Source organism: Cannabis sativa, chromosome X (assembly GCF_029168945.1).
Source record: "Cannabis sativa cultivar Pink pepper isolate KNU-18-1 chromosome X, ASM2916894v1, whole genome shotgun sequence".
Classification (NCBI taxonomy): domain Eukaryota; kingdom Viridiplantae; phylum Streptophyta; class Magnoliopsida; order Rosales; family Cannabaceae; genus Cannabis; species Cannabis sativa.
In genome coordinates, this window is record NC_083610.1 from 31469309 (window position 1) to 31480482 (window position 11174).

Here is an 11174-nt window from a genome sequence, read left to right on the forward strand (position 1 = left end):
ATTGTAATTGTGAATAAACATATGATCTGGACTTAACAGATTTTGTGTGTAAATGTAATAAACATATTAAACCATTAGCATGTAAAATTCATGCGAACATAAATCACTTCAAATTTCTTATATTGATAACTAATCAGATTGTAAAGGGTTTTATTTAGGGCACAAAACCCAACAAACTCCCACTTGCACTAACATAAAACAAACTGTGCAAATAAATCAATATGATGTCTTGATCATGAGATCAAGTGTAGTATATTTGAATCCAACCAAACTTCTGGAAACAAGTTCATAAATAAAATTATGAAACATCCTTTACTATATGCTTTACTCATCAAGGGATACTGAAATCCTTACTGTTTTAAAGTACATCTGAATAAACAGAAGACATATCTCTCATATTTTAAAATATGGAATTGAGATAATACAGTGTAGACTTTTCTTCAGTAAAATAACTTTCTAGTAATTTCGAATTTACAAAGTTATAAATCTTCTCTGGTAGAGCTTGAATTATTATAGAATAACTCCTCCACCCCCAGAGTAACCACCGTCTCAAAATTTTGAATGAGTTGGGGTAGATATAAGGATAACTGATAAACAGTTCCTTAATATCTAACATATAGATCACTTTCATAAATCTTTCTTGAATATCTTCTAACGTTCCTTATTTGATTACATCTCAGATAGCTCCCACTCAATAGCAGATGTCTGGTTAAATAATTCTTTTAACCTCTTATTGTTTGGAGAGTTATCTAGTTGTGACTTATTGTATTAGTCTGAAACTTTAAGTTTCTTTTAAGACTAAATCATCAACATAGCAGACTAGTATTTGAAGTGAAAAATACTTGCTAGAGATTAAGTAATCAAAATTAAGATACCATAAAATGTTATGAGGATTAAGAAATCTTGGCTCAAGTCATTCGAATAGACTGAACTAGAATTCTTTTATCTTATTCGCACAATTTTGATAAGTTATATCTATCCACATGAATGGTTAGATTTGCTTTTCAGTAGTGTTCTTAAGTTCCTATCACAAGTGTCAACCTAATGAAGATGGGTAAAGAATTTTAAAATTCTCCCACTCAATTAAGGTAGTGTGATACATTATCAAAGAACTTTTATAGGTATCATTATTTACTACAACAGTAAAACTAAATTGGAACATACAATCAAGATCAAGGATTTATATTAATAAAAGCTAATTCATTATATTACTTCCATGTTTAAAGCTAAGTATATAGAGATTATGATCCACCCCTAAAGGTTATAAAGATCATGATTCTCTAAGTGTTATAGAGTTTATGTGGAGTTGAATACAATCCAAAGTTCATTAGATATAAAAGATCGTTGAACTGCATAGTTTTCTTAACTTTTCTCCACTCCTATCAGATCAAAAGATCCTTTTATTAAACAAATTCTCAATAATTGTATTAGAATTAACAATTATTAACAAACATAGAAATAATTTCTAGTGTTTATTTAATATAACTCTATGAAGAGTTGTAAATATTATAGAATTTGTATCAATAATAAAAACACTTACACATACAAACATATAAATATAATGTGGTAATTGTGGTTTAAAATGAAGTAAATGAAGCTCAATCTCATAAATTGCAATTTGTTTGAATAGAAAATAAAATATTATTAATAAAAAAAACGTATTGCAACAATATGAGAAAACAAGGATAAAAATCCCAAACTAAAATTCGAAATCCAAATTGTCTTTAAACTAAAACAATTAATTCAAAAATAGATAAATGAGCTTCATCTTCATCTTAGACGATCTTCACCCTTTTGTCCAGCTTTCCGATCCAACTCATTAAGATAGCATCTGAGTTCAAGTAGCTTGGCCTATAAGAAGAAGAAACAAATAAACAAAGTTAGTCTAGAATCAATAATCCAATTGGATAATAATTCACTAAAACTCTTAAAGTTTATAGAAAGAAATACCTTGTTTCTTTGCAAGAAGTTTAGGACATTGGGGTTTCCAATGACCTTTCTCATTGCAGTAGAAACACAATCCAATTGGATAATAATTCACTAAAACTCTTAAAGTTTATAGAAAGAAATACCTTGTTTCTTTGCAAGAAGTTTAGGACATTGGGGTTTCCAATGACCTTTCTCATTGCAGTAGAAGCACTTTCCTTTTAGTGCATCACCAGAAGCAGCAGCCTTTTTGTTTTTCATGGCTTTGGCACGCTTCTTGGTGTTTCTCCACTTCTTCTTAGATTTGGGTTTTGAAGCAGAGGCAACATTTGCCTCAGGTTTGACCGTCCCATTACCATTGCCAGAATTTTGAGGTTTACCCCCTTTCTTCTTGGGGCCTCCAATCAAATTTTCATATGTCTGAAGGTCATTGACTAACTCATGAAAGTCTATGTCCTTTTTATTCATGACATAATTTGATATATAGGGCAGAAATGATGGAGTCAGACTATTCAAGATAAGGCTTACTTGAGTAGTGTGATCCATTTTAGCACCATGATCATGGGCTTCTTGGAAATAACTTGCCATTAGGAGAACATGATCACGCACATTCTGATGGGGTTCCATTCATGCATTGATGTATTTCTTAGTCGCGTCAAAGCGAGACTGAAGAGATGCCCTACCGAATAGTTCAGTTAACTTCGTCATAACTTCAGCAGCCTTTACGGTTTTAGAAAACCTAGTTTTAAGGGTGTCAACCATGCTGGAAAGCATGAAGTATAGAGCTTTATTGTTAGCATTCTGCCAACGCTCATACTTTTCTTTAACAGCTTTGGTTGCATTGTCCCCCGGCACTTCAGGAGACGACTCAGTTAACACAAACAAGGCACTTTCTCCTATGAGAGCAATATTAATGTTCTCATTCCATTTTGGAAAGTTAGATCCATTTAGCTTATTTTCGGTCAAGAGTGATAACATGGGATATATCATGGTTATACAGGATACTACAAAATAATAAATAGAAATCAATAATGGTTTAACACAAAATCTAATTCATAAATTATAAGCACATAGCATGTAGGAATGATAAGAGAAAATACTAAAAAAATACAATCGTAAATAATTTCTAAGGTTTTCAACAAACTGATATCAGTGTCCCGTTTAGGCGAGAGTCAAAGCTACCATCCATTGAATAGAGTTGTCAGCTTGTCTAAAATGTTAAATATTCTAGCAACCTTTTATTCGATCAAGATTGGAATTCAGTGTTGTCCCGTTTAGGAGAGAGTCAAGGCTATTCTATCTTATGAGCTTCTACCATTGTTTCATATTTTGTAAGTCAAATACAGTCGCCACCATTAGGGTGATCCATACCATATAAAACACTTACAAAGCTACTTATCTTCTGAGATTAAACGGTGCTAACTTGCTAATGAACGTTCCTCCATCAGGGAGGATTACTCACTAAAACAAAAGCTATGTAAAACCAACAATGGAGATCGAATATCTTAATAATAATAAAGCTCATTATTTAAAATGTATTTTCTTTATTATTTATAATAAAATATATTCATTAAATATCGAATTTAGAATTAAAATTCTAAATTAGAATTTAATTTAATATTTATAAAATTATACTTAGATGGTGATTGAAATAAATTGAATTATTTCCATCTTAGTAGTAATTTTTATATATAAATATTAAGAAAATTAATTTAAGTTGTATTAATTTAAATTAATTTGCAACTCAAATTAAATTTCCATGAGAATATATTTATTGTATTTTGAAAAAGAAAAGATAAAAACTTTACTATTTTCGATAAAAACTTTACTATTTTCGAAATACTTAAATAATAATTACTTAGAAAAAATACTTCAAGCAAAAATATCACCTATCTAGATTTTTCTTTGACTAATTAATTCAATTTCTAATAATATACTTTAATTCATTTATTTTAAATTAATCAATAAATGAAAAAATCATTGATTTAAGTTGCTCCAAGAATTAATTAAAAAAATAATTAATTTACAACTTAATCTATTTCTCAAGATAAATTCAAAAACATCTAGCATAATTAAATGCAATTTCGAAATTGATTAATAAAATAAAGAAAATATATTTTGAAAATTATTTGAATTTAAGTTGAAAAAATAAATTTCAACTAAAAATAATTTTTCTATTTAATTAAGTGTCATGAAAAAGAAATATTTAAGTATCATGATGAAAATCAACTTAAATATTTAATTTTTCAATTTAATTAAATGTATTAAATTCAAGAAATAAATAATTAAGTGTAGAGAATACTTAATTATTAACCTCTAGTTTAATACTAGGAAAAATATACTTAAATTGAATTGTACCAAAATTAATTATTTAAATAATTAATTTCACAATGTATAATATTTTCCTATTTAATGTTAGAAATAATAAGTAGTCTAGAAATAACTATCTAGAAAATATCTTATTTTACTAAGTATCTTTTCCACAAAAATTTGAAAAAATATCTAATTTAAGTTGTTATAGAAAAAATCTAGAACGTAAATATTTTCAAATTTCAATTTAATTAAATATCAAAAATTAAGTTGTAACCACTTAATTTGATAAATATTTTATTTTAAGTTTAAAACTAACTTAAAAAATATCTGAAGAATCTTTAATAACTAATGCCTAGAATTCCTCAACTTAATTTTAAAATAAAATATTCAAATTTAAGTTAGATAAAAAAAACAGTTAATATAACTAATTTATAACTTAAATAGGAATATTTAATTAAATAAGCTTCAGAAAGAATCTAGTTAGTTAAAATTTTTTATTTAATTAAATATAAGAAAAATACAAATAGTTTATCTAAAAATAATATCTAAAACTTAGATTGTTTTTCTTAAAAATTAAATTTTAAAATATTAAAATGAAAATAAATTTCATATATTTTAAAAAGTTAATTATGTGGCTAATCAATTTTATTAAGTTAAACTAATTTCATTAACCTAGCACAGTTATTCAAATCAGGCAAATGGGCCTTCACAATTGGGGTAGTTCATGTGAGAGGGAGCTGGGTTCAGTATGTCGTACCCACTTCTAATGGCCCCCAACTCTCACACAAGGCCCAAAAGAGAGGAATTTAACCTTAAAATAAATAACTGTTATTAATTGAATAGGTCCAAAAACTAAATGGACCTAAATAAAATCTATCATGGTGTGACATTTTATTTAGCAACAACCTATATGCATCTATATAATAAAATAAACATATAGGCTCACACAGGCACACATTTGGATGGATCCTATCATGTTGCTAGGTCATACACAGATGAAAGAAGATTGTAAAATTTACCTGTTACAAATTATTTACTTGACTTATTGAACCATGGGTTAAAATCAGATCATTGGATCTATCAACAAGTTAACCATGGCAATATAGATCAAGCAATAATAGGTTTTATAAAACTTACACATAAGCTAAAACACATACTCCTGCAACAAGGTTAACTGGATAGTTGGATGTAGGATTTATTTAATTTTAAATAATTAAATTTGGAAAAAATAATTAAATAATAAAAATATATATTTTTTCGAAATTAATAAAATAATAAATAAAATAATATTTAAAATTAAACCTGCAATTTTGAAAAAATTAGGTTTCAACTAACCTAAATATCATTTGAAAAAATTTGCTAACTACTTTTTTTAAAAAAATTGTTATATTATAAATTAAATATTTAATAAAAATAAAAAGATAAATAAATATCTTTTTCAGATTTTATGATTTAATTTAAATAAATAAAATAACAAAATTTAAAAGTTAGCAAAATATCTTACTTCTATTCAAAATATCATGATTATAGTTATCTTATTTTAAATTTAAATAAGGTCAAATTATTTAGAAAAATTTTTAATTTAAAAAATTTAATATCTGACCATAAATTTAAAAATAAGATAAGATATAATCAAATTTAAAAATAAGATAAAAATCAAGCAAAAAGATAGATATTTACTTGTTTTCAAATTCAAATTACACTAATATCTAAGATTAATTTTAAAAAATTCAAATTAATTTATTTATGATATTAGATTTGAAAATTGAAAAATAAAAATCTAAATACAAAACTATACAAAAAATCGGAAGTTAAATCCATGAAATAGCATGAAAAATCGAAAAAAAACGAAAAAATTACGAGCTGTACGCGAGCGCAAGGGAGGTGCACTGCCGAGAAAAATCGGCTCAGGGGGAAAGCTGCAGCATGTCCGCGCGTGAAGGAGGGGTTTCAGACACCCCTTGGCGTGTTGCTCGAACAAAATCTTGTCCGAACACGCGCCTGACCGAGGATCACTCGGTTCCGCGCGCGTGGGTGAGTGCAACATCCCGATATTTTTTCAAAACTTCAAAAAAGCATAACTAATTCAAATTAAATCGAAATTGAGTTCTGTAAAAAGGTAAATTGCTTAATTTTTTCCATACTATCATACAAAAATAATTCCAGAAATATAATTTCAATTATTTTTCACGAAAATTCACAAACATCAATCAATCATCATATAACACAACACAACATGAAACCATCCCAAACACAAACAATCGTTTTAAAGTCCAAATTTCTTGCAAGAAAATCAATTACCATGGCTCTGATACCAGTTGTTGGAATTTATTTTACCAGGATCTTAGATCTACTCACAAGTACGTTATTTAACACCCTAAATATGAACTTTCTAAAACGATAATGAAACACATATAAAGTTAAGAAAACCTTACATTGGTTGCAGCGGAATAATGTCTCCTTCCACTCAGATCTCTAACCCTTGTATCCTTTCTGTCACAGAGTATTATCAAGATCCGAGCCCGAATGTCCTTCTCTTTGTGTGTGATCCTTCATAGTCTTCCAATCTATGATTGAGGTACCACTTGCTGTGTGTGGGCATTACTCTATCACTAAGGTTCGAAATTATGAAGAGGAAAAGAGAGAGGTATAGGGTCGGCAATAGAGAGAGAAGTGGAAGGCTCAGTTTTTCTGAAAAAAGCAATTTTCTGATTGTCTGACCAAAAAGCATCTTTTTGACTGAGCTATCACTTTCTATTTATAGGCAACTACTAGGTTTAGGTTAGTAATTATTTGGCATTAAAATAATGAAAATATCAATTTGAAAAAACCTGCTTAAGTGGCCGGCCAAGGTGTTTATTGGGCCCCACTTGGTTTTTGAAGTTTTCACAATTTTTATTTCTATTTTCTCAAAAACGCCAATTTTCCAATTCTAACCTTTTAAATGCCAAAACTAATTATTTAATAACTAAAATAGATTATTAAATAATATTGTTATTTAATTTAATTATTAATTAGACATATAAAGTCTCTTAATTAATAAATAAAACTAGAATCTCTTTTCTTTACAATTTCACCCCTGCTTAGTGAAAATTCACAAATTAGACATAGTCTAACTTTAGAATTATAATTGATTAATCACAAATCAATTATTGAGTCTTACAAGCAGTATAGTCTCAACTAGAATGGGGACCATGGATCTATATGCTGAGCTTCCAATAAGTGAACCGAATTTACTAAGTAAATCCCTACTTATTAATTCCTCGTTGAATCCACTCTTAGAACTTAGAATTGCACTCTCAGACTTATATAGAGCATATTATATGTTCCACGATATAGATATGCTATCTCATTTAACCATTGTTATAATCTTATTGTGATCAAAGATCCTCTATATAGATGATTTACATCGATATGGGATAATTTTAGCGTTTTCACCCCTCAACGTATTTTGCCCCTTAAAACACTTAGCTACCTGTAAATGATATTTAGTGATCTAAGAATTAGTCACTTAAACAAGAGCTCATCCATTTACATCTATTTAGCTAAGCTCGAAGGGAATCATCACTTGACTTCTATACACCAGTAGAAGCTATAGATTCCATATTTATGTTCAGCACTCCCACTCAATCATACTATCATGTTCCCAAAATATACGTATCACCCTGACCCAAAAGTAGGTTTAACTAATAAATTAAAGAACATGAATAGTACTCCTGAGTTAAGCCTAAGCATATCAGGATTTAGATTTTTTTAATCTTAAGATCAACTACTGATATTGACTTGGAAAGATATAATGGTAAGTTTATAATATCTTAACTAAGTTCAATATCGGTCTAGTCCAATGTATACTCCATACATTCGAAACTAGTATACTTTACCAATGTCCTGGAAAGAACATAACACTTACTCCAAATGTAAGTACACATCATCGCTGATTATCACATCAGTGTAAATCCAAAACACTGATGAAACAGGGACTTAGTCTTTTGATTCATATAATTACAATCACATTCTACTGTGTTGACAATACTATAATTGTGAATAAACATATGATCTGGACTTAATAGATTTTGTGTGTAAATGTAATAAACATATTAAACCATTAGCATGTAAAATTCATGCAAACATAAATCACTTCAAATTTCTTATATTGATAACTAATCAGATTGTAAAGGGTTTTATTTAGGGCACAAAACCCAACATGATTAACATCTATGCTGCACCTTGAGGGAGAGTGTTAGAATATTAAATGTATATTAGTTGTAAAAGTTAGGGTAACTTTTATTTAGTAGTTTCCCATTTAGTCTCACAGCTTTGTATATAAATATATACTATTTTATAGAATACAATACATAATTCTATTTACCATTCTCTACACTTATGTTTTTATTTTTGTTAATCGATACTATTGTAGTGATTTTATAAGATTTTTTTTACAAAACTTAAAACTTAAATAAATCATTTTTTTTTGAAAATTTTAAAAAGTATAATGTATGTATTTATATTTTTATTGAGAATAAACATAACTGTCTTTTAAACTTAGTTTATTACTTTGTAATTTTTTTCTTATTTTTTTGTAAGATTATTTATGTAATAGAATATGTGAAATATTTAAATATATTTATTTTGAAAGCAAATATTAAAATATTATTAGTAAACCTATAATGTAGTATATTCTTTTCTTTAGTTATAAATTTTTTGTAATATTAAATATAAAAAATTATTCTTAACTAATTACTCTATTGATTTTTAATTTTGATTTCAATCACTGCTTTTCGAATTATACTAAATAATAATAACTTCTAAATTTATTACGAAGAAATATTAGGATAGTGTAGTATATCATATCAGACTTCAATATATATATAAATATATATACAAGTTATATATTAATTTAAGAGTATGTGTAATTCAATGAAAAACAAAAATTCCCAAATATTGTCCCTTGGATGTAATTTATTTATGATACCTTATACATCTTCTAAGAGGATATATATGTAATTCAATAACAAAAAGTCCAAAACATTGTGATTTTTAATTAAGTTATAAATAATAAAGTAATACCACTTCTTTTATTCCTTTCTATTTTACTAAACAAAATTAAGAGTAAATTGCGGTAAAATTCTTAAAATTTTCACTTTACTAGCAATTAACTCTCACTTAAATTTTAGCAGCAAAACAATCAAAACTCATATTCTCTTAGCAGTGTGTCATTTTTATTTATTTTAAGTGTTAAGTTCCATGCTTGACTGTCCATGTGTACATATTGTACTGTCCATATAGACACAACGTACACATGAGACAATTAAATTAGACTAAATAAATAAATATTTTTAAATAAATTAACTTAAAATAAAATTAAATCATTTTATTTTTTTTTTTACGAAATCTTTATTAAAATATGAAAATAAAAATTAAACCTAATACACTACACTAAATTAAAACATATATAAATAAATATTGATGGTAAGAGCTCGTCAACTAACTTTGTGGCCAAAAAAATCTAAACAAAACTCGGAAAAAAGATGATGATGAAGATAAACATGAAAAGAAATATAAGTTTTTATGAATAAGAGATTTCTTGAGTAAGAGAATGAGTTCTTTCTATTGCATTCAATATGTGAGTTACACCATTGATTTTCCAACCCCCTCCTCACACTTGAGAATAAGGTATTTATAGGCTCTAATAGCCTGAGTTACATAGTGGTCCCAAATAGACAAGATGTTGCTTTCAGGTTGCAAACTGCAGGTGCAGGAGGTGCTCTTGCTTCTCGTACCTTTGTCTGGTGTCAGGTGGTCCTCGATCGTAGAGGTGGTCCCCGATCGCATGGGTGATGGCTGCAGTGTGCCCTTGGTCGGGTCCCCAGACATTGCAGGTGCGTTCCCTCCACTACTCGTACCTTCTTACTCTCAGAGCTTATAGGAGGTATGATGGTACGCTTTTCTCTGGCACTCCTCATCCTTTGATTCCTCCTCCAACGACATTCTCTTTAATGCGTATTTGAATTTCACCTTACATCCACAACACACGTACACTGCACAACTCACTTGATGCAATACAACACACTCCCGCACGCAACACTCGTACACACACCCATGCATGCACCTCTCGCGTGCTAGCCCCCCACATGCGCTCACACATGAGCCCCCAACTCACGCTCATAACACACACATGCACACTTACACACACACACACCACAGCTCTCATGCAAGACCCCACACACGCACACATTCATGCAACACCCTCACACACCCGCATGCATGCACGACTTACATGCGAGCCCCCACATGGGCTCGCATGTGAGACCCCAACACACACACACCCTGCATGCATGCATGACTTGGATGCGAGACCCCCACATGGGCTCACGCACGAGCCCCAACACACACACACACACACAAAAAACACATGCATGAATCACACACACACCTGCATGTATGCAGGACTCGCATATGAGCCCCAACACACACACACAACACACACCTCGACGCACTCGCAAACAATTCATGCAAGGCTCGCATGCGAGCCCCCGACCCGCACACACACATGCAAACATAACTCACGGGATTGGCCTAGATCCACTTGGACATATCTTGAGGTCTGCAAGTACTACTGGTGACTTTGAGAAATGCACGTCAAGTAAGTAGGTGAATCGAATTCGCCCTCATTAATCCTTGGGTGATGAGGTGACTAATCTTGAAAGTTATCAGAGCTAATTTTTGGGGTTGACACTTATCTCCCAGTCTTCAAGAATTCTTTTAAGTGTTCTTATCGACTGAGTGAATTGGGGAATTTTCCTTACTGCGGTGTGAGTCTTATCTTCTTTGCATTCTTTGAGGATGTGCCCATTGTATATAGGGGGCTTCCCTTGCTTGAATTTCACTTCATAACAACACCTTAGTGTAGTGGCAAATTCTCCTCACCTGGTTTA